Raw genomic sequence first — 25,116 nt, 5'->3', positions numbered from 1 at the left:
CATTCGTAAGTCTCATCAATGAAAGGTACTGCACAAGGCATATAGTCTATGGTATGTAATAGCATTATATGGTGACAGATGGCAGGTACACTTGTGGTGATCATAGAATAATGTATAGAGTTGTAGAATCACTATGCTGTACGCCTGGAACTAATGTAGCATTGTGTCAAATATACTTAAATAAAAAGAAATGAAGATATGGGGTAGAGATCATCTCAACCTGTCATTGAAATGTAACATTATCTTGTAGCACTATATACATTCATACTAACAATAAACCATGCATTTAGTAAAAATATATAGATCTACCATATGATCCAGTAATTTCGCCTCTAGGTATTCACGCAGAGGAGATGGAAACAGGAGTTTGACAAGATATATGCATCATCAGTATTTACTGCAGCGTCACTCACAATAGCCAAGATATGGAAACAACCAATATGTCCGTCAACAGATGAGTGGGTAAAAAAAAAGACTTGGTATATACACAATAGAATATTACTCAGCTATGAGGAAGGAGGACAGCTTTCCATTCACCAAAGCAAGAATGTAATTTGAGCATATTATGCTAACTGAGATAAGTCAGACAGAGAAAGGTAAGTAGTCTATGATTACTTATATGTGGAATCCAAAAAACTTAAACCTATAAAAACCAGTTATTAAATTGGTGGTTACCAGGGGTTGGGGTGGGTAACAAGAGTGATGGTGTTTAAAGGTACAGACTTGTAGTTAGCAGTAAATAAACCATATGGATCTAATAGCCAATGTAATGAATATAGACAATATTATACTACAATGAGGTAATGTGATAAATCTTGCCACATCAGCAATCATATTACAGTATATAAATATATCAAAGTAACATGCTGTGCAGCATAAATTATCATACTTATTAATTTTTTAAAAAGCAAGAAAATATCTACCAGTATTGTGTCTTTCTCATAAGTTTATGTTTCCCATCTTTCACTGGCCTTGCAGGATCTCTATGCCTAACCAAAAATACTAAACAAAGTCATCAATAATTCCTGGTGGAAGAAACTCAGAATCATTTCATCTAAACTTACCACCCAGTGTGGACTTTTCTTGTTACAGGAGAGGGAATAATACCCCCAAATAATCCTAGTCTTCCCCCTGCATTTCTCAGGCTGCTTGTGGTTAAGCAAACACACCTGGTTAAGGTGTGTGACAAATTCTGGCCAGTGGGTCACAGACATATCTGACACATGGCAAAGCCAGGTCACAACCTCACAGAATGGGTCTGGGTTCTGAGTATCATCGTACCCTTTCAAGTTCAGGTTGGGGAGTCAGATCTTGGAGGTGACCGTGAATGCTGAATCACACCATGAAGGACAGATGTCCTGGAACACCAAATCTCCAAAGGACTGTGCTTCAATGAGAAAAAAATCACATTTGTTGTATTTAGGTCCTTTTTTTCCCCTTTAATCCTGTCAGTATCAGCCCAGCCTAACCTGCCTAATTTACTTTCCCATACAGTTTTTAAGGTTATAACTAACAGAAAATTAATTGTGGAGCATTTCACCTTTCATCTTTGGCAGATTTTGTATCAAATTACAATTTTTTTCCTCTTGACTTTGTCAGACTTTTTGCAAGTTTTTATTTAAATTCCAGTTAGTTAACACACAGTGCAATGTTATTTTCAGGTGTAGAATTTAAGAGTCTGTTTCTTGGTTTGCCTCTCTTTTTGTTTCCCCCTATTGTCATTTGTTTTGTTTCTTAAATTGTCAGGACTTATCTTTAAACCAGTCTAAGCTGCCTAATTGTACTTGTTTAATGGATTTAAGTGTATTCAGGATTTAAAATCTTCTCCTAGCACTACATTTAGAAATTTATTTTCTGAGGATGGTGTTAATATCTGTTTTTATTTTCCATTTTTTACTGAATGATATATTAGCAATTTTTATTATTCCAGATTAATAGCTAGCATCTCCGCATTCTACAGATATGATTCCACTAAGCACTGGTTCATACCCTCTGATTTGTCATTCTTTTGTAGGGAAATTATCTTTCGACGGTAGCTATTTTTTAATTGTTTTTAAATGTTTATTCATTTTTGAGACAGAGAGACAGACAGACAGACAGACAGACAGAATCCAGAGCAGGCTCCAGGCTCCGAGCTGTCAGCACAGAGCCTGATGTGGGGCTTGAACCCACAAACCGCAAGATCATTTCCTGAGCCAAAGTCAGAGGCTTAACCTGAGTCACTCAGGTGCCCCAGCTGTGGCTGTTTTTACAATATCCTCCTTGACTTTTATTCTGTAGGTTTAATACAATATGCCTCCTTGTGAATTTCTTTTTACTTGTGGCATTTTTTTTTATTTCCCAAATTTGAAGGTTAACTTTTAAAATTATTTCTGATAAAAGTGTTAAATGTCATTAAATATAGTTCCTTCTCTAGTAATTCTCTCTGGTTATTTGTGAAGTAAATTCATGTGTAGATTCTATATTCTTTTTTTTAATTATTTTTTATTTTTTTAAGTAGGAGCCATGCCCAACTTGAGGCTTGAACGCACTACCCTAAGATGAAGAGGCTCATGCTTTACAGACTGAGCCAGCTAGGCACCCCCATATTCTATATTTTATCTAGTTTGGATTTCTCTCACCTCGCCATGATACTAAGCTTTTGTCACTCTTGCTGGGCTGAATTCTGTGACATGTAGATTTCACTAAGTCGCTATTTGGCAGGTTTGAAACACCAGTTTAATCCATCTTTTGAAATATTAATTTTAACATTTTCTCATGTTTAATAGTGCTCTATTTTACTTTTTCATATCTGCCTGATATTTATGATAGTGTTTGAAGTTTTAGCCCTTTAAAGGCTTTAAGGTAATTACTTTATACTCTTGAGCTTATTATTCCAAAATATAAATACTTGGACATCTCCTGCTCCTCCTTAATCATAAGGTCTGTCTGTGATATTGGCTTGTATTCTTCTACGCTTGGGAACTTGGTCAGTAATCTCAAATTCTATGAGGTTTTATTTACAGGTGATACGAGAGGCTTGGGTTGAAAATGTGTTCCCCTGGAGAGAATTTGCTTTTGTTTTTGTAAAGCAACCTATGAACCCTTTTACATTATTTTTGTGACTGTGGTTTACACAATCATATTGGTAATAAAAATCAGACCCTAAACGCCAATGTGGAAGGACAGTGGAAATATAGTCCCCACCTAGAACACAGGCTCTAAGAGAAAATATTTATGTAATATTGTATATAGACAATATCCACATAGATCCCTTAGTTTTTCCTCCTGTTTAACATCTGTAGGGCTTAGCTTTGCTGGGGCAAATCTTAGTGCCCAGTCGGCTGCAGCTTACTGAGATTGGCTGATGGTCAAGTGCAACTAAAGGCTCAGAGTTTAGGCTTCTATTCTCTACTTTGAAACCCTGCTACTTTGAAATTTTGGTTTCTTTGATGTTATCTTTTATCATGAGGGTTAGTTATTAATGTCAAGAATGACTGTAATTTTATTCATCATTACGAGGTGCTTTCAACAGTAGGATTCCTAAATATTAAGGTGTGGAAGGCCACTCTTGCTGTATGATAGCTATGCCACAAACACTTTTCTCCTCATTAATGTATTAGTCTAATTTATATCCAATAGCTCCTTTCCATACATTTCTTGTCACTCTGAAGCCTAAAGATTTTCTGCCATTCCAGAGGTTTCCTCAGTGCAAAACTCTTCCTTTCTTCCTTTCTTCCTTTCCTTTCCTTCTCTTATTTTTTCCTGTACACTTAGCTAGTGCTCATGGTCTCTCAGTAGCTCTCCTTTACTTTTACAGCCCTCCTGCTCACAGGTCAGCTACGAGCATGCAAAGCATCAATCCCTCCAAAGCATCCCTCAGTATGTTCAAGGTTGGCCTCCTACACACATTCCATCCAACTACACTAATGCCTTAAGTACTGGTAATTCTGGATCCAGATTTTACATCCCACTCTTTGAGGCAGAGAAGTCTTTAAATCCCTGACTAGTCCTTGCCTCTTCAGTGGATCTCACTCTTAATTTTGTCTCAGACCTAATTTCCTTTTGTAGCCAGAGCCACAGATACAATTAACCTTTATTCCCCTTCTACATATTAACATATTATACCAAAAAGTAAATATATGTGGGTTTGTTTCCTATTATTCATATATCGAATATGGACTATATTTGGAATAATATAAATATTTGGAGGTCTCCAGGCATTTAGATCTTATCTCTGGCCAGAGGTCTGACCTTAATTCTGGAATGCAGAAAAAACAAACATTCATTTCTATTTCTCTGGGTTTAGAGAGATCCTGATTATCTCAGCTTTTAAACTGACATCCCATCTAGAAGCTCAGCTCTACATATTCATGGACCCAGCTCTATTCATAGCTGTGATTTCTTCCTAAACACTTGTGTAATATTAAGGTGATCAAGATATTCCAGTTTCCCACTAAAACTTTCAGTTTTAGAGCTGAAATTTCTTTGTTCCAATACACCCCCTTGTCCCTGAAAATCAGGCACATTGTGTAATAAAGTTTATATTGTATATTTACTATTCATAGTCTAATGATATACTAATATTCTGAGGTTACATACTTGACTTTATCATGTGAAGTAGGTGATTTTTCTGTTGATAAAAAGGCACAAAAATAACAAAATTCCACAATGTTTTTAGCTCTTTTTCAAAAGGACAGGGCGCCTGGATAGCTCAGTAAGTTAAACATCCAACAGCAGCTCAGGTCATGATCTCGCAGTCTGTGGGTTCAAGCCCCGTGTTGGGCTCTGTGCTGACAGCTCAGAGCCTGGAGCCTGCTTTGGATTCTATGTCTCCCTCTCTATGCCCCTTTCCCACTTGATCTCTCTCTCTCTCTCAAAAATAAGTAAATGTCAAAAAAGTTTGTTTTAAAGGATAAATAAGAAAACAATTTCACATACACAGTAAGACGACCTAAAAAGACCTAAATTTCTCTGGGAATTTTGAACATAACAAGTAAAACATATACTTTCTATATGAGTAAACTAGAGCAACATGTTCTTCAACCATTTCCTTACACATGCATCAAAACAGAATTTAGACATGGTTATTGAGGTGTAACTTAGGTGTAACTTAGGTGTAACTACTTAGGTGTAACTTGATGACATTCTTGTACAGAGAAGAAACAGACACTGTTGAGTAATGGCCTGTTTTGTTCTTCCTTATATTTATATTTGTTCTTATTATAAATCAGGTCAAGTGGTTTTATGAAGGTCTATGTAATGTGAATGAATTCTCCAAGAATTCATCTAGTATTTTTGGCTCATCCTGGGAAATAAGAAGTGACCCCAAACGATTTCAATCACTTCAGGATTTCCAGGATCTAGGGACAACTCTAAGACTCTGGTAGTAGAATATTATTGTCCAAGATGACCTCTGTAAGGTAGTCTTCATGACTTCAGATAAATTAAGACTTCGTCATGGTAAGAAAAGGCAGGACTTTATCTTCATAGGGAAAATGGGTTATAATAAGCACTTAGACTCCTTCAATCCCTTGAAATTGAACTTCCTCTAAAATTATAACCTCTTGTCTCTTCTCTTCTCCATCTATACTTTCTGCTGTTACCAACTACTCCTGTGCAAGAACAACCTGCCTTACCTATGACTTCCAAACATGATCTCCAGATTCCTTCATCTTCTGAGCCCTAAAACTGCCATGGATGTTCACCTGAATTCTCAAATAGTGGATAGAGAATATGAAACTCAATGTACACCTCTTCCCTAGAAATGTGTACTTTCTACTTAGTTCTTCTAGGTATCAAGTAAGACAATTGATCAAATGCATCCTGCCTTCTAGGTTAGCACCAAATGCTCACCTGGGACGTCTCTTTCACTCAACTCTCAAAATTTAATTTCTGACAAAATTCTGTCAATTTTCACTTTCTCTTGAGTATCTTGCATGTTTCTATTTTTAAGGCCACAATTCAATCCATTGGTAATTTGTGTCTAAATTACCACAATAACCTCATATTTGGCAACTATATTTTGTTTAGTGTATGCATATGTGTATATATGTCTATGTTAACAAAATGAAAAACAAATCCAAAAACAAAAAACTATTGCCAGATTTAGAGGCATCAAACAACAGCCATTTTATCTCACCATTTTGTGAGTCAAGAATTTGGGTAATTCAACTCCATGTGGCTTCCTCTGGGACTATTTGCACTAGTTATTGAGTTGGTCTGGAGAGTCCAAGTTTGCTTAATTCATTTGCCTGACATTTGGGACAGATGGTTGGATGAGGTAATCTGGGCCACTCTCCCTCTTAAGGTCTTGTCAGGGACTCTACTTGTGCTCTCCCTGGGAGAGTGGACTTCTAATGTGGCACCCCAAAAGCCTCTAAGGGAGCAAGGAGAAAGCTGCCAGGCCTCTTAAAAGTAACACTCAGAACCACCATATTGTCACAGCATCTGTTTTACCCGTACTCTTTTGGTCAGAGGTAGTTACATCTCAGGTTCAAGTGGAAGGGGAATATATCCAAACTTCACAATGGGGGTTAGGGTGGTGTCAAAAATGTGCCGCTATGTTTTACCCACCAGTCTTCTTTGTGCCCATGGAAAATCTATGGTCATCTTAACAGTTCTGATATCTTACATTTCTCCAAGTTTGAACTTTTCTCTGAAATTCTGTCAGAATTTTCTCCCGAAGACACAAGGCTAATCTTCCACTACTGAAAAGTCGTTAATTACCGTTCTGAGCTTCCATGCTTAGTGTAAAAATTTATTTTCCTCTTTACTCTGTGGTTGTATCTTGTTACTTCTCTTATGCTTTGGATCCTATTGTCAGCTTTCTGATAGAACCAGACGATCAATGCCACTCTGCTTTACTATTCTCCTCAGAAGGAAAGCTTTACATCTCATTAGAGTTAGCCTTACTGAGGCCATATATCAGCAATGATATTTTCCATTGGCACAGCAAAGAAAACTCCAATGCAACCACATGGAACAACAAGGAATATTTTTTAGCTTACCAAATAGAACTTGTCCAGGCAGTGTGGTTTGAAAAGCACTTCAGTTCAGTGCATCTGTGTCCCCAGCATCACAGGTTTCCTCCAGCCTTATATTCTTCCAACAGTAGCCTACCGCTTTATCTCCCTCCCGGGGGCACGTTGGTTGCAGTAGTTTTCCTCTGGTGTGTGTGTTTTGTCAAAATTGTAATGAATACCTATAACAAAATAGACAGCTATTAAAGGATAGGAGTCCTAAGTGACTAGCTTCTGCAAATAAGGATGGAGCATTGAGGGTTGAGGAGAAGAAAGCAGGCAAAGTAGCTGGAGTGATGCTGGCATGCGGAGGAAGGACTGAAGGGCCACTGGAAGCCTCTCAGCAATGACTCTGCTCATAGTAAACAAGGGCTCAGCCTCTGTCAACTCAACTTGGCTCATTTCTGATTTACGGAATGCCATAAACCAAATACATCTAGAACCTAAGAATATGCCATCTAATAGCTCTATCCCCTCTAATTTATCCAAACTAATTATAACCCAAGACTGTCTGTTCTACCTTCCTCATTTCCTAAAATAAGATGAACATAATCACTTTGCAAAATTTCATATAAAGAGCTGCTTTGGGTGACTCTCTCCTCACGAGCATCCCTCCCCATCTCTACTTGCTTTTGTACTACGGATAGGACGTCTCTTCCTTTCCAATTAAATCCTATTCTTGTTCTAAGTCCCAGAGCAAACGTGGACTCCTTTAAAGCCCTTTCTAAGGAACAAGTTAGACTAAATCCTTCCCTCCATGCTGGATCATCCCTTTTTCACCAGTCCTTCAAGGGGACAACAGAATGTGCACTTTGGAGTGATAGACATTCATTCAACTTCTGAATCTGCTGCTCACTTTGCCCCAGATGAATCAATAACCTTCCTGCACACTTATTTTTTATTTTTTAAATGTGGAAATCAGAACTCCTAGAATTAGCATTGTTATTAATCATAAGATGATATACACATATTTTTTAATGATTCTACTGTATATGTATATATGTTTTTATAAAAGAATTATCACGTTCAGCAGTTAATTAATTTGGGTAAGAATTTCCTTGGACACTTTGCTGACAGCTAAGGACCTCCTTCTTCCAATAACAATGAACAAATAAAAATATATTACATGTTTTATGACCTTGGAAATGCAAAACCTGACTCACGAGTGTAGCTTCAATATATACTCAGAACTTTCATATTTACCTTTTCAAATGAAGCTAAAATTGCATCAAATAATGCCAGAACTCTTCATGACTATTTGGAGTAAATTAATGTCAGAAAGTTTCCTCTTTCCTTTATCCTTAGTGCTAAACTCAATTTGGCTAGCGGCTGCATTATGAAAGCTGTCTCTATTAGCAAGAAAGGTATTATGAAGCCACATTTCAATTCTAAAGTCATCTGAAGGAAATATTTTAAAGTGTTCTTTGTTTCCAGGTATCTGGAGATTTCTGTCCACAGAAAAATTGACAAGACTTTGTAGTTTTCAATTCCATCTTGAAGAAGTGCTTTTTCCAGCTTTGCAAAGTTTGTGTAACTAGGCTGTGTCCTTTTCCAGAGAGTCTGCATAGAAAAGACCACATGGTTCTTTTTGCAACATCCATAATGGTGACTTTGGGATCTTACAAAAAAGATGGATGCCATAAATGGGCCCAAACTATCCAAAACAGTGAAGCAAGGATAGAACTGCTTCCTGTTGAATTATTCTGAAATTATGCAATTTTTCCCATAAAATATTTATACCCAAATATATTAAGACATGTCCTATTTTTAAAAGGCCACTAGCCATCGACATGCCAGACCAGAATAGTAACCATTGTCCTGCAGGTATGTTCAGGGATTTCTTTAATCGATATTTTCTCATGACCCTGATTATAAGATGTCATGCCTACGGGAAAAACACATTTTGGTCTCATCGGCAGAGGCATTGATGCCATTGGATATTCTCAGAGAAAGCCATGAGTCACAAAGTCATTTGGGTGTGTACCCTTTATACATGTAGCAAAATTAAATGTGATATACAGCGCCACGTGTCTTCCGTCTGATCTCAGAGCGAGAAGACTTTTCTTCCAGATAAAGTTCTACTTAGAAATGAAATGATTCATGACTTTGAACATATCAATTGCCTTTCTTTGTTTAATTTTTTAGAGCGAGCAGGGGAGGGGCAGAGAGAGAATCTTCAGCAGGTTGCATGCCCAGTGTGGAGTCCACTGGCTTAATCTCACAATTCCGGAATCATGGATCATGACCTGAGCCAAAATCAAGAGTCGAATGCTTGACTGACTGAGCCACCCAGGCGCCCCTCAATTGCTTTTCTTATTTTTGAAAGAGCATCACAAAACAGAAAATCTCCTATGATACTCAACCTGTCCTTAGCTAGAGGTTTATAAGTTGGGTTTGAGAAGTTCCAATACTTCTGTGCAGCTACGTGCTGAGAGGAGATAGCACAGATGAGCAATCTACCAAGACCTTCTTCAACATATTGAAGGACTAGTGATTCAGAAGCTATAACATCATCTGGCAGAGATACACTTCCAGATCCTCCTTCTGCTTAAATAGCTAAGTCATTTCCAGGATACATAAATTGACCATGTTCTCTCCAATCTCAAGTGGCTTCTGATTTAGCATCCAATGACCTACTATGAAGGGTACTTCGCATGCAAGCTTGTAGCTCAAAGTCCAACCTTTGCAAATAGGGCCACTTTCTTCTGGAAAAGCTGCACATTTTCTTATAGCTTTGCCGGCTTCAGGCATGGCACTCCAATAGTACTGCGGTTTGTTGTTTTAAATAAATATGGAAATGAGTAAAAATGCTTTCTGGTGCTTTTATGTATGTTATTTTCCAACATATAGGCTGGGTTTAATATACATAAAGATTTATGCCATAATCATATGCCTAATCAAAATGTACATTTACTTCAAGTTTAAGTGTACATTTATAGATATTGTGACAAAAGTGACTACTGTTCTGACAATTACAAACAGTATCAAAGTTTATCCTACATTTTTGTAGTGAAATAAAATATTGACTATATGTTTTAAAACCAGTTTTCAGAGGAACCAGAGAAGAAACCAGAGACAAAAAAAAAACTAGCTGCCAGTTCACAGACTCTGTAAACCACATTCCTAGATTCTGTCAGTATATGATTTAAAATTGGGTTTATTACTCAATTGCTGTGTCCACTTAGCCAAGTTACTTGACTTTCCCACTTTTCCCAAAGATAAAATAATCATGATTATGTCCATCTCATTTTTACAAAAATGAAAGGAACCTAATTGTACAGAGTGCTTGGCAAATATCTGGCATACAGACACACTATTAAAAAAAAAACATTGTTTTTTCTTTCTGGCTTTCCTTCTGTACCAACTTATATTTTCCTGTACATTTCTGTTATTGGAAGACAAGTCCTAAAAAATGTGGTATAGCTCAATGTTTGAATATTTTAGGTGCTACGGTATTTTCTGAAGTCGTGTGGACACAACCCCGTTAATGCCTTTGTGTTTAGCGACACCTTTTATCCTTCTGGTAGATTTATTGCTGGTCTGTGATCTCCCACTCCATATTTGATCATCAACTTCTGTTTACTCATTTGATCCTTGAAAAATATTGACTTTTTTTTTCTTCGACTTTTACTGGCCACTTCTCAATTCTTCATGCTTTTGGTGAAGCTAGGATATATTCCACACTTCAGACTCTGTATTCAGGCCCTGGGTTTTAGTCCCCAGCCTATCTCTTTTCACAGCTTAATCAAAGCCTTTCTCAGGAAAAGTAGCCAACAATGTTCCAGTAAGTACAAACATTTCTATAGGATCCAATTATTTCGTGCATAAGGCTTCTTTTATCTTGTTCCCAAACTCTTTTTCAATATTTTACTGCACAACTTAAACATTTTCAAAACCCAGTTATTAAGAGTGCAAATTATCCCTTCGGTATTTATTCTGCCTTTTGTTTCATTCCACTGGTTTATTTCATAATGAATGCCAACTTTCATCTACTCATCAGAATTGATCCATGTTTACCACTCTATCTGCCCAAATAGTTGGATTCAAACTAGAAAGAAAAAAGAATTGTATCTGCTAGTTTACGGAAAAGGGGCACCAGCATATTCTCTCTTTGCTGCCAAAATTTCAGTGGCTACTCCCCATCTCCTTGAGTATATCCACTCCTGACCCTGGGCAAACACCCTCCTTCCTGTAACAGGAGACATGTGACTAACTCAACACCTCTTTAGTTGCTACGCGCTTTGCTTTATGCAAACTGCACAAATAAGATTAGTAACAAAAACCAAGAATAAGGAGAGAAATGAAAGAAACAGAATTTACTGTTGGGATGAATTGTATGTGTTGGTGCTGTCAGGGCACCAGGATTGCTGCGACATCAAAGATGAAGCATTTGGACTGAACAAATCCAAATTGCTTATTTTTTTTTTAATATTTATTTTTAGGGAGAGAGAGAGCACAAGCAGGGGAAGGCAGAGAGAGGGAGCGAGAGAGAGAATCCCAAGCAGGCTCTGTGCTGTCAGCACAGAGCCCAATGCAGGGCTTGGTCTCCCAAACCCTGAGATTACAACCTGAGCCAAAATTAAGAGTCGGACGCTTAAACAGCTGAGCCACCCAGGTGCCCTGAACAAATCCACATTTCACCGAACAAGTGTATTCCAATCTTCAAATTCCAAAAGTTCAAGAACAAGAAAATTGTTCAATCCACATACATAGGGATGCTGTGGTGTTCCACCTTGACACCTTTCCCCTCCACCTTCCAGAAATGAACCTTGCATTTCTCCAGATGCAGGGACAGTAGGATAGTTGTGTCACACTGTTGTCCCTTCTGGTGACTGTCAACAGCTGAAGAGATGTGTGTGTCTAAGATGATATTCCCTTTACTGTTGTCACCTGTGTTCCATCAAGGGATGCTGTGAAGCATAAAGATGCAGCCACCATGATTTAACTAGGGACAATTTTATAAGCCATAATAGCTTTTCAACCTCCTAAGGGATCGATGGAGGCCTTTGCTGTGACTGAGGCCTTTGCAGCTGCCCTATCCAATCCTACTTTCTTTTCTTTGTCCCAGGAGTTGATCCTAAGAGCACTCTTCAATCAACTCCCAACACACCAATCTCCAACTCAGAGTCTGTTTTCCAGGGAACCTGACCTGCCACAGTATGGTATGACATTTTATAGAAGTGTAAATAAAATGTTTTTGGCATTGTTGTGTCATAGGAAGGTTTTCTGCTGTTTCCTGGGCTTATACTAGACAAAAATGAACAGCCAGGTTTACTCAGATGCCAGAATAATCATGATCAAACAAAGAACTTCGTAGAAAATTAAAGTGAGATTTAAATCAAGAGATAATATTTCATTGTTCTTCTGTTTATAGGACCATAATAGGAGATAAACATATCAAAATTAGATAATAAGTTAATGATAGGACTCCACAGAACCACGCAACATTTTATTCTTGGAAATTATGTGATGCTCTCTCTTTCATGAAAGGACAATTACATTTGAGTAGAGGATAAAATGAACTGATAAAAATCTTGGATATAAAAGAAATAGAATTTTAGGGCTCTTCAAGGGTACTTTTGAGTCAACAGCACAGTGTTGTGATGGGTCCTCCTACCAGAAGCTCAACAAATATTTACTCCACTAGAAGGAAGCAGGACCTGTTATCTGTGTCATTGTAACCTTGGCTAGAATTCTGGTTTTGCTTTTTTTATCGGGGTTTTGGGAAAACACTGTTTTGTTTAACAAGGCGCTATTTTCTGCTGTGCATGATTGCCGATGGACCCGTCGACAAACAAAAGACTCTTAGATCTGGAGGGCTTACTCCAGCAATGTAAGCTCTAGTGAGCATGAGCAGCAGGAACATGGGACTGTCGGCCTCCTGGCCAAAGGTGCTGCTGTGGGAGAAGGGCCCATGGCAGTGTGGGTTTCAGGGCTGATGTGCCATTATCGCCTGCCTGTAAGATTCATAAAATAGGACTGAGAACACCTCCATCCCCATTACACCCAATTAAGTTCCTATTTGATGAAGTGCAATTTGTATAATAAATAGAGAGACTGTAAATTAGAGCAAAATAGGTAATCATTAAAAATCAGATGCAATAAGAAAGTCAAGTATGTGAGGGAAATTATCTTAAGGAAAAATGAACTGATATTTCAGGTTTTTAAAAAACCAATTACACGTTACACAAAATACCTTGATGAATTTAACATTCCTTCTGGGTTGGATATATTTTTATAAGGAATAAAAATCCCATGCCTGGAAATATGTTAAAGTGATACTTTAATTTTGATTCACGATCGCCATCAGTATGCTTTAAGAAGCATATGGATAAGGGTAACTCGACTTCAGAGAGAAGAAATCTAAGTCTAATTTGCACTTGAGAGGAGGCGCGTGAAGGACTTCAGTCAATATAGAGGAGCTCATTGTATTTTTGTGTTAAGTATTTGATATACCCTTTTGGCAGTGTAGTCACATACTTAATTTGCATGAAGAGTTTTTCTTAAATGTCAGAAGTGAGATATGACAATAAGTATTCTCTTTGATTAACATGTTCAAAATTTTGCTTGACCTTAAATGAAGATATGCAATAATAACTCACTTCAAAAAGGTGAATTTGGTCTTTATAAATTGAAACAAAAAATCCATCCCGACAGTCAAGATCAGAGTGCCTTACCTTGTGCATGTAGATGCAGTGCTAAAATATATATTTTGCCATCTATGAGCCATTTTCTAATTGCCATTACCGAGATTCATTATTCAAAGTAGATTATCACCTTTTTAAAAATGTCTTTGCGCTTGAATGAATTCATGAGCTATCTTTTCTAAATAAGATAAAAATGGAACAGGCAATTTTGTGGTAGTAATAAAATTTAAATAATAATATTTACATTATAGAAGGTATTACATAATGAAGCTTTCTTATAAGTGTAACAAAACACCATATGCCTGTTGACACAAATATGCACATGTGTGTTTTGTGTGTATGTGTGTGTATATGTATATATATATATATATATATATATATATATATATATATATATAGTCACCCATATGAAACTGTGCTATAATTATTGACAGCCCCCATGGTTTTGAGTGAAGTAGGAAGTCATTATATTGAAAGACTTTGCTCATATTCAGATATTTGATAAGAATTCCTCACAACATTGTTATACTACATAATATATGCAGGTAATATGAAAATCATTTTCACTATTATAGAATGTCTAGTGACTATATTTCAATATTCTTATACCCAGATAAAATAAACCAATCTGGAGATGTGTAAATATATTCATATGATTTTCAATTTGCTTGGCAACTGGAAATACATATTTATGTTCCGTTATTCATAGCTGGAGTCCCATCCTTAAATTCAAGTCCTATCACCTCGAGTTTCCTACCTACCCAATCAGTTTAAGTGAATTGGCAATTTACCTGTTAGTTATTATCTAGTCACATCAAAAAGAATGCTTTCTTGTCGCCTGTATTTGGGACACAGTCACCGAATATTCCTATGAGCAGTTTAAGAAGTGATCAGAAGGGAAGAAAATGCTGACCATCACTCCCCAAAATTCTCTGTCTACTGACTAAGCTCTGAATTGAATGCATTTCAAATATGCACAGGAAGAGCCACAAGACACTAGGAAAGGACTGTGTACAAGTGTTGCTCTGTGTTTCCAGTTGTTATTTGTACCAGCTTCCACGGTTGAGTCATGAAGTCTACCTCCCTTGCCGCTCTCTCTACACTGAGTAAAAACTGGTGTATATCCTTGAATCTCTCTAGTTTTCTTAATGATAGGTTAATTAAGTTCAGTGATTCTTTAGCTCATTAAAAATGACTTTAAGTCTCACTGGGAATGCAATAACTCTTTAAAGACGGTGAGGAAAGTAAAAAAAAAAAATACTATTTTAATTAATAGGAAAGGCAGATGTTATTAAATCTATTGGTATGTGCTCTCCCCTCTTCACCTCAATGCTATCATAACCTGAATTAACCCCTATGTAGCATCCTCCTTCTCCTGAGGTGATTTGTTATCTATTTCCTTGTTGTGAAATCACTACTCTCCTGAGGTAATTTGTTATGTACTTTCTCCTCTCCTCTCAAGTCTTTTTGTTTTCCTCAAATACCACTTTCTTTGCTTAATTTTTCATCCATGTAGAAGTGTCACCTAAAACTTTGGTATCTCCGTACATCTCTGTATTTAAAGCATGAGCAGAGGAAGAGTATGTTAAAAAAAAACCAAAAGATAATATGGATCGGATTAGAATTAGAGGTGTCCAGTGTCACAGACGCTAAAGGCAAAGGTGAGTAAAAAGCATGAAAAAGCACCAAGATGTCAGACAAGACCAGAATTAGTGCTGGGGAGCAGTAAGGCTCTCATTTCCCACTTCAGTGATAAATGGAATAGTGACACGTTAACCAGTTTTATATCACAGATTCCATAAAATACTCCTATGAACAAAGGTCCTCTTCAATTAAAACCAAAGCTGATAAAACAATCACATAGTAAAAGAGTATTATAAAAGTATTGTTAAAATTGGAATTGCTACACTGCACCCATTTCATTAACTTGCCATTTAATTTTGTGCTTCAACCACATAATGAGGAACTTCCAATAGACTAGCCTTTATTTATTCATTTTAAGTTTATGTATTTTGAGAGAGCGAGTGAGCGGGGAAGGGGCAGAGAGAGAGGGAAGGAGAGAATCCCAAGCAGGGTCCACCTGGTCAGCACAAGAGCCTGATGCGGGTCTTGATCTAACAGACCGTGAGATCATGACCTGAACAGAAATCAAGAGCCAGATGCTAAACTCACTGAGCCACCCAAGTTCTCTTAGACTAGCTTTTAATTGTCTTACATTCATAATACAATGTTGATAACACGAAAGGAGTTATAAGTGGCTCACTGTACAAACTTCAGTGATAGTATATCTGGATAAACATCTCGTTTTTAAAACTTACTATGTACCTTTGGAAAATACTTCACCTTTCTGTCTCTCAGTTTCCTCATCAGTAAAATGCTCATAACAAAAGGACCCAACTTAGAGGCTTATTGTGAAAATTAAGTGAATTAGTACAGAAAAAGTTTTGGAATATTCTCACACAGATATATAAATATTTGCTGTTAATCATATCCATATGATTTTAAAATACATATTCAGTTGAAAAGCAGTATAAACTCCAATATTAAGGTTATGGCAGCACAAGGGGATTATTATTATGACTGTGAATCCCACCATACTGTAGATCATAATGATACCCTCATATCGAAACTGGATGATAGAACTTCAGAGTTGGAGGGAATCTATAGAATCTGGTGCAAATTGGGCCAATCAAGTCGCCTTACAACAATACCACATCCAGGTCCAAGTTTCAGAAAGGAATAGTGAGAATTAAAATTTCATAAGGAATTGAATGAAATACATTAACACATAGTTTCTTGAACTACCTAAACCGTCAAAGGGGAAATAATGTACTAATTCTGCTTTTCCTCCCATCATTCTTCTTAAGCCTACTGCATTGGATTTCTTGTCTCTGGTGTAGGAGAAAATATGATACAAAAAGTAAAGCTTCTGGTCACTCTCAGTTACAGTCTCAGAAATTTACAACCTCACACAATGTAAATGTAATATGAATCACTATTCCAATGAAAAGTCTCCTGTCCCTCCAAGCTAACAAATCAGTGTTCAGAAATCCACCATGGAGGAAAAGTTAGAATTTCCTCCTTCTTCCTTGTTCCACCTCAAATCCACTTCCTCTACCCAGGGTCAGGGCAGCACAATTTGGGGCAAGATGATCAAAATGTAAGCTTGAACACGTGCCTACCATGCCTGTTTGGTTTAAGTCCAAATACTGGCTCCTCCTTTCATGGGATGCTCTCTTGATTCTTCAGAGGTGCCTCCTTGTAAAATAAACAATTTGGTTGGCACTCGTTCCAGGTTCCTGCAAGGTAACCTCTCAATCCCTGGAATTTTCTCAGTGATTAGAGTGTCTTTCCCAGTGATTAGAATTTTCCCAGTGATTCATGCCCCTCAGATCACAACAGGCAGTTTATGCTAATGACGTGACCCATAGATGAACCCCTGGATAGTTTATGTAAAGAAAATGATTCAGACTAAAATCTGGCCATACGAAGAGAGACCAACTGTGTCATAAGGGGGTTGGGGCTATGAGCCAGGTAAAATAAGCTCAACCTCTAGGGAGGACAGGAGGGTTAGGAGACTGAAGTTAACCACAAAGCCTGTAACTCAGTCAATCTTAATTCTGAAATGCAACCTCGATAAAACTTTGGACACTGAAGCTTGAATGAACTTCTTTAGTTGGCAGTACTCTTTTTGAGTATTGTTCTACTTCAAAGCCTCCCTGAGCATGACAGGGGCTTTACGTTTGGCACTCTCCCAGACCTCACTTTATGAGTCACTCTTTGGCCGATTTCAGTTTGTATCCTTTTGCTATATTAAAACAGCAGTCATAGGGTATTTACTTGAGTTCTTTAAGCCATTCTAACAAATTATTGAACCTGAAACTGGAGCTCCAAATTTGTAGCCCCTTAGAAGCAAGAATGGGGGGTGCCTGGGTGGCGCAGTCGGTTAAGTGTCCGACTTCAGCCAGGTCACCATCTCGCGGTCCGTGAGTTGGAGCCCCGCGTCGGGCTCTGGGCTGATGGCTCGGAGCCTGGAGCCTGTTTCCGATTCCGTGTCTCCCTCTCTCTCTGCCCCTCCCCCGTTCATGCTCTGTCTCTCTCTGTCCCAAAAAGAAATAAACATTGAAAAAAAAATTAAAAAAAAAAAAAAAAGAAGCAAGAATGGTTCTGGACCTCTGAAGTTGTAGCTGGTGTCTGAAGTGAGGGCAGTCTCATAAAGGAGTGTGCCCTTAACTTGTGGAATGTAGCCAACTCATCTGCAGTCACCTCCCACTGACATCATTCCTAGCATGTGTCATATGCCTTGGGACCCTACAGAGTCACCATATTTGGAGTCAGAGTGTTTTACTCTTCCAGCTGTCTTTTTATATAACATAAATTCTGGACTCCCTAAGATACTGTTTTCAGCCTCCAATCCTTAGAAATGTGGGCCACCTCTACTTGAATCCACTTTCTTCCTCTACTCCCCAGTTAAGATCCAGTCAGAATTACACCTTTAACCTTTTTCACGGGAGACAGGCCCACTCTCTGTATTTTTTGAACTTAAGGGGTCATATAGCAAGTTCCACCAATCTCATGAAATGCTAGTCTGACCAAGAGCATTCCTTTCCAACAGGTGTGGCAGGGAGGAATATGCCCAGAACTCTTATAATTATTTCTAAAGAAATAATTATTCATCGATACTCTTTTCTCATTTTTCTAACTTTGTGATATATTGGCCAACAGGGTGATGGGCTTGGGTCCCGAGAGTGACTTAAGCAACAATGAAGCACATTTCTTTAGGAAGTGAGGATACCTAACACTTGGCATTCGTAGATTCTGGGTCAGCAAATACGGAGACAAAAAAAGAAAGTTTCCCTTAATTTCCAGGTGCACATGTGCCCAGGTCCAACTGTGAGAAATAAAAAATGACCTGAAATTTGTTCAATGTTTGTAGATGTTTCACAAAGTATTGTAGCACATTTTAATTCCAGGTGATGTTCATAGTTACTACCGAAGTGTAAAACATCCCATGGTCTTACAAGCTTATGAAATTCTGGGTTAAACAGTATTAAAGAATTATCATTTTGTCAGGATCTCCCAGATTCTTTAGTATAAAATAAGTTGAAAATTTCTATGAGTGTTTGATATTCCAGGTGTTCTAAAATTACTGGACTGTAAACACTTTTTAAAACTGTTATCTGATGGGACAGTTCCAGGTATACCTGACTGAAAAACCCAGATTAACATCTCATCTTCTTTTTTTTTTTTTTTAACATTTTTTGTGGTTATGTCAGTTTTCTTCATTCAAGTTCCTCAATGGCAGCCTTCAACTGACTGAAGAAATCAATTATGCCCATTCTTACCCATTTCCTTTGACCCATTCCCCTTTTGAAATATTTTGAATGGATAAATATCTTTTCTTAAACGAAAAACAGGTATTATAATATTTGGGTGTGCTTTGGCCAGTACAGGGTACTGTGATATTATCAAATCTTTAGTTCTATGTAGTTTTATGCTCTGTATATTTTATTAATAATTTAGCTAATTATAATTTTAAAACAGTTATTTTTAAGTGTGGGTAATCCCTTTACCTGGGTGACAGTTAAGCAACTTCCTATTAACCAGGAAACCCCAAGCCTGTAATGGACAGGAGGCCACAGTCACTCCTCCGGCATCCTATGACTATGTATAGTACTTCTGTTTTACAAGCATGAAAAACTCAGACTCGCATTGATTGTGTAGATGAGAAAAAGTAAGTGACAAAGTTTTAGGTGTCCAAGCCTATTTCACACGTCCTGCCTGGTTGAGTGATGTGGTATTTCATCAGTCTAGCTTTTCATGTTAATTACACTTTACATTACTTTGAGATCTAAGAACTATATTTTTTTACATCACAATTTTAAATCTTAAAGTAATTGCCAAGCTCACATTTTCTGGGTAAAGGAACAAATGAAAAACTTCTTAACTTCAAAATACGTTGACCAGTTACCAAATAAACATGGCAAACGGTCCTTTTGAAAAGCAAAATAAGCAGCTGTATGTATGCTCTACATAACTAAATAGAGGGAGAACGTAAAGCAAAGTCTTCATAGGCTGCTTAACGTATTATTTTTATGTTTCAATATAGAAGCAGATGAATAGCATCACTTTTAGTGTCCTGGGTCTTTAAACTATCTACTACATCAATCAATGGTGTGCCTAATTCTCAGTATTTGTGCATACAGTGGTTGTACAAGTTCAATTATTTGCAGCAGGTAAAACAACATTTAATATGCTTGGTAACATCAGGATTAATAATACATAGGTCCCTTTAATCTCTTTGGAGGGTATGCTCAGCTTTGTAATAACACCTTTACTACATTCTGCAAGTTATTTCTGTTTGGGTTATAAGCAAAGGATGGATGAGAACATATATTTAATTTTTATGTGCATGTGGAATCTAAAAAGGGCAATGTTAATCCCAGTTAACAAAAGTCTCAGAATTGTAATGAGTTGTGTGTGTTAGCAAATTAAAAAAAAATGGAACCATATTTATGGTTTTGTTTACTATCTTTCTGACTCAGTATTTTATAAATTTTCATCAAGAGGACTTATTTTTTATCATTATCATCATCAAACAGAATGAGGTATATGTGTGTAAAGTAGCATGGTCTTTTTTTATTTCTGTATTAAAGATAATTTTCAGAAAATCAAGTATTGGAGGTTAAAGGTACACTCTCACTGCAATCTACTTAAAATTGTTTCCCCTCTGGTTAGAAACATTGTCAATATTTATTTACTTTATTTAGTTCTTAGTGGTTCAGCCATTTTCCATAAACTGGGGCTGATTCTATTTTATAAAAATATCTTCAGTGGAACAAGTAAAATCTTTAGAACTATATAATTCATCAGAAATTAAAATCTCTACCCTGAGGTTTTAGGCTTCCAACATGGAAGGATATATCCATTACAGGCGACTTTTCCCACTGACTACAACTAGAAACTATAAAATGGAAACAAGCAATTATCTAAGGAGACTGAAAATAAATAAAAGCGGGTAGATTGTGGAAAGGAGGCAAAAACAAAAGTGACCCCCAGAAGGTGTCAGTTTTAGTAACAAAAGAAGTCCAAAAGACATTGTGAATATCTGGGTGGAAAGAATAGACTTTTTTCAAGTTTATTTATTGAGAGAGAGAGAGAGAGAGAGAGAGAGAGAATGAATGAATATCCCAAGCAGGCTCCTCACTGTCAGCTCAGCGCTCAACTCAGGGCTTGATCTCAGAATTCATGACCTGATCCAAGATCAAGAGTCAGTCACTTAACAGACTGAACCACCCAGGAAACACAATAGACTATTTTTTGAAGGCAAACATTATGACACTATCCAGTGGCATGTTCAATATATGAAGGTGACAGCATGACAACTACAAAAAAAAATCTACATTTAAATACAGAAATCTTCACTTTTTAAGAATACTGTGGAAAGTTGTGTGTGTACTATAAAAAGTAACCACTAAGAAAATACACAAAGATGTATCAAACAACTATGGTTTTATCATTTACTTAAAATAGATTCAACAACATTTCAGCAGTACAAAAGAATGCATAAAAAGGAAATCATAAAAATGAAAAATGGCGCCTGGGTGGCTCAGTCAGTTGATCCTCTGACTTTGGCTCAGGTCATGATCTCAGTTAGTGAGTTCGAGCCCCGTACCAAGTTCTGTGCTCTCAGAGCCTGGAGCCTGCTTCTGATTCTGGGTCTCCCTCTCCCTCTGCCCGTCCCCTGCTCATTCTGTCTCTCCAAAATAAATAAGCATTAAAAAAAAATTTAAAGAAAAATGAGAAACAGAGGAGAAAAGCAGAAAAAAATAGCACTTCTAAATCTGACAATTTAAACATTTACATATATAATGCATGAATGAAAAGACAGAGATTACCGTTGGCCTTCACTTCTGGGAAGACAGAGTAGATAGTATTTTCCCTTTTCCACCCATTAAGCACAAATAGTCACCATGCATATATAAAACAATCACGAGGACTCTGAAAGGTGGCAAGCAGGGATATTTGGGACTCAAAAATGACATAGTGGTGAATTCCCTGGGTTTTCCTTTTTTTCATAGGTCTTCGATTTGGAGAGGAGAGGCCAACAAACCAGAGATGCTAATGGACAAATTTAAGAATAGAAGAAAAGAAAAAAAAACACAAAGGACCCAAATCAAAAGAACCAAGGAAGGCTCTTCCTAGGTACATACATACAAGAACTGCCCTTACTCCACATAAACAAGGCAGAGGAAAACCAGAGGCTGCAGCACTGAGTGAAGAGCCTAGACTTTCACCCTCCCCAGGCTGTAATGAGGCAGACCCATGGACTAGAGTAGTGGGATACTCTTCCTACTATTCAATACTTTGTGATAAGCTACCTAAAATTTAATGTATTGAAGTAACTGCTATTTTATATTCTATCTTATGATTTTGTGCATCAGGAATTCTGGTTGGGCTCAGCTGACTCTCCTTCTTCATGTGATCTTGACCAGGGTCACCTGGCAGTTGGCTGATGGCTTGTTTGCAGGATCTGAGACAGAATCTCTCATATGCTGACCCCTTTGGGTGTAGCTGGAAGGATAGACTCAACAGGGCCCCTCTCCTTCTACTGGGCTTCGCCATGTAAATTCTATAGCAAGGGGTTAAGACAACATGGTGGCTGGGCACCCAGAGAGAACGGCGAAAACTTGCTCTGACTTGTTCTCAGAGGACAGATTCTGGGCCCTCTTACATACAGGTAACAGGACAGAAGATAACATCATGGCTACAGGGTGTTGTCCAAGTAGTGACAGGCCTGTCTGGATTTGGAGAGAAATGGAATAGATCCTACCTATTAAAACCAGTGTGAAGGAAACTATAGCTCTCTTAATCCATCATCAGATTGCTGCTAAATATTTCATTGTAATATTTGCTACTAAAGTCAGAAAATAATCCAGGAAATGTGGGAAATACTGAATGAAAATGTCTATTTAGAAAAGGAAAAATATTTTATTTTATTAAAAATTATCATGAGTTCATGAATCACCACTCCATCCTAACAGCAAGTAAAAAAGCTAAACAAATAAAATCAATCACTCTTTCCAGATCCATCAGAGAAATAAGGTCATAGGGAAAAACCATTGCCTCTAAAATTCCAGAGACTGACAGGCAGAATCAGAGAATCACAATTTACTGGAATAGAAATCCATGAGCAGAAACCTACCTGGAAAGTGGGGCTGGGGTACGTAGACCTGAACCACAGGTGACAAATTACTGGAGGCTCAGGGTGGGCAAATCCAAGAGAGAAACACTTCAGCTGAACACAGTCATCAGTAACACCCATGTAAATTTCACCTCCAGGAGCTCTAGCAGATCTTTACAGACAATATTTAAGAAAACTCTCCTCATGATTCTGGAAGGAGGACTGGTATAGGAACCATTTTGAAATATTCCAGGTAACTCTTCTTCTTAACAAGATCTTCCCACAGGAGAAGCTACTTTAGCGGAGCCTAATATACTTGGGGGAAGGAATTTGCCCACCTGCAGCCCATGCTAGCCAGGCTTTCTAACTTAAGGTATGGTGAAAAGACTGAGAAGCATCTGTGAAGGTCACGGCCCAAGGGCACAGGACCACCACAAGACTGGGACCTAGTCGCAGGACTATAGGAGACTTCCTCTCTCCCTATGTCACCACCACATCACTAAGAGCTATTTACTGCAGTACCTTTTAATCAGTACATCATGTCTGCCTTTCCACAAAAAAGTGACAAGACATACTGACAGGCAGAAAGCACGGTTTGAAGAGAATGAACAACCATCAGAACCTCAGAATCAAGTAAGGCAGAAATAGCAGAATTATCAGACAGGACATTAAAAAACAAAAAGCAACAACAACAAAAACTAATGCTGGAGATAAAAAAACACTGTAACAGAAATGAAGACTGCCTTTAATGGGCTCATGAGTAGACTGGAAATAGCTGAAGAAAGAACCTCTGGGTTTACAAATATGACAATAGAAACTTCTGAATTTGTGAAGTCAAAAGAAAAAAAAAAAACATTTGGAAAAAAACATAATAACCAAGAACTGTGGAGCAACTCCGAAAGGTTCAACATGTGTAATGGGCATACCAGGAGAGGACAGGAAGGAACAGAAGCAGTATTTGCAGCACAAATCACTGCACATTTTCTCAAATGAATGTCAAAATCTAAACCACAGATACAGGAAGCTCAGAGAATGCCAAAGAGGAAAAATGCAAACAAACAAAAGCAAACAAACAAAAAAATCCCCAAATCTACACCCAAACTCAAAAAACTATAAAGAAGAAATCTTTAAAGAAGCCAGAAAGGAGAAAAAGAAATACTTATAAAGGAGCTAAGAATTACATTCACTTTCCCAGAAACCATGCAGTGAGAGTGGAGTGCAAAGTTTAAAGCACTGAAAGAAAAAAACCCCACCAACCTAGAAATCTGTACCCTGTGAAATTATCCTTCAAAAATGAAGGAGAAATAAAGACTTTATCAAACAAACAAAAATGGAGGGGGTTTGTTGCTCGTTGACCTACCTTGCAATGTTAAAAGAAGCCCCTTCAGGGGGTAGGTAAATGATAGAGGTCAGAAATTGGGCTCTCCGTAAAGAAAGGAAGATCATAGGAGAATGGCTAAGTGAAGATAAAATAAATTTAACAAATGAAAGAAAAAGCCATTTTAAGGTTTTCAGCAGGGTTGTGACAAGATTATATTCTTTTGAATGGCTTACCTGGGGCCTCTGTGGAGCTGGGATTTTGAGAGGTAAGATTTAGAAGACTCTTAAGCGGTTATTTCAGTTGGCCTGGTGAAAGAAACGATGGCTGAATGTAAGACCATAGGAGTGGAAAAGAGAGAAGGAGGTTGGGGCATTGCTACTTTTTAAAAAGCTCCTCAGCTGATCCTAATGTGCATCAAAGGTTGAAATTCACCATGCGTGAAATTGAAAGAGGCAGGTGAGGACTGCCTGGAGAAGAAGCTCAGGGAAGTCCAGGCAAAGTCGAAACATCAAACAGCCTGCCAGCACAACTAGCGAAGGTCATGGACCGATGCACACTTGTGACGGCTTTTGTGGATCACTTTCCCTTTCACTGAAAGCTGCAATTCTCATGCCACCTGATGCTTAGAACAAGGAAGACGCTGGTGAGACTTTGGGGTTGGGTGTCTTCCAGCATTGTAAGCAACCGGTGTCATAACTGCTGGGTTTCCAATGATACCTGGAGACACTCAGGTCTCACTCAGTACAAGGTTCCAGAGATTTCACTGAAACTCCAGAGATTTCACTGAAGCTCCTTTGTATAAAACAAGGATGCAAACTTCACTTGATCTTCTTCTCTGAAAATCTATCAAGTGTTTCTCATCTCTCCTTCACTACCAAACTTTTATTTAAGTTTATTTTATTTATTTTTAGAGAGAGAGAGAGACAGAGAACAAGCAGGGAAGGGGCAGAGGGAGAGAGAGAG

General features: G+C 37.8%; 1 long non-coding RNA gene across 1 annotated transcript; it reads right to left on the bottom strand.

Moving 5' to 3' along the window:
• Nucleotides 1–380: 380 nt before the first annotated feature.
• On the bottom strand, nucleotides 381–24,525 carry LOC123384750. The gene is made up of 3 exons (XR_006596248.1): nucleotides 24,387–24,525; nucleotides 6,990–7,183; nucleotides 381–1,387 (listed from the first exon to the last, which is right to left on the bottom strand). It is a non-coding gene; the product is annotated as an uncharacterized LOC123384750 (long non-coding RNA).
• Nucleotides 24,526–25,116: the final 591 nt, after the last annotated feature.

The sequence above is a fragment of the Felis catus genome, chromosome B1 (assembly GCF_018350175.1).
Source record: "Felis catus isolate Fca126 chromosome B1, F.catus_Fca126_mat1.0, whole genome shotgun sequence".
Lineage (NCBI taxonomy): Eukaryota > Metazoa > Chordata > Mammalia > Carnivora > Felidae > Felis > Felis catus.
Note: the sequence above shows the minus strand (reverse complement) of the source record. Positions and strands in the feature narration are given on the sequence as shown.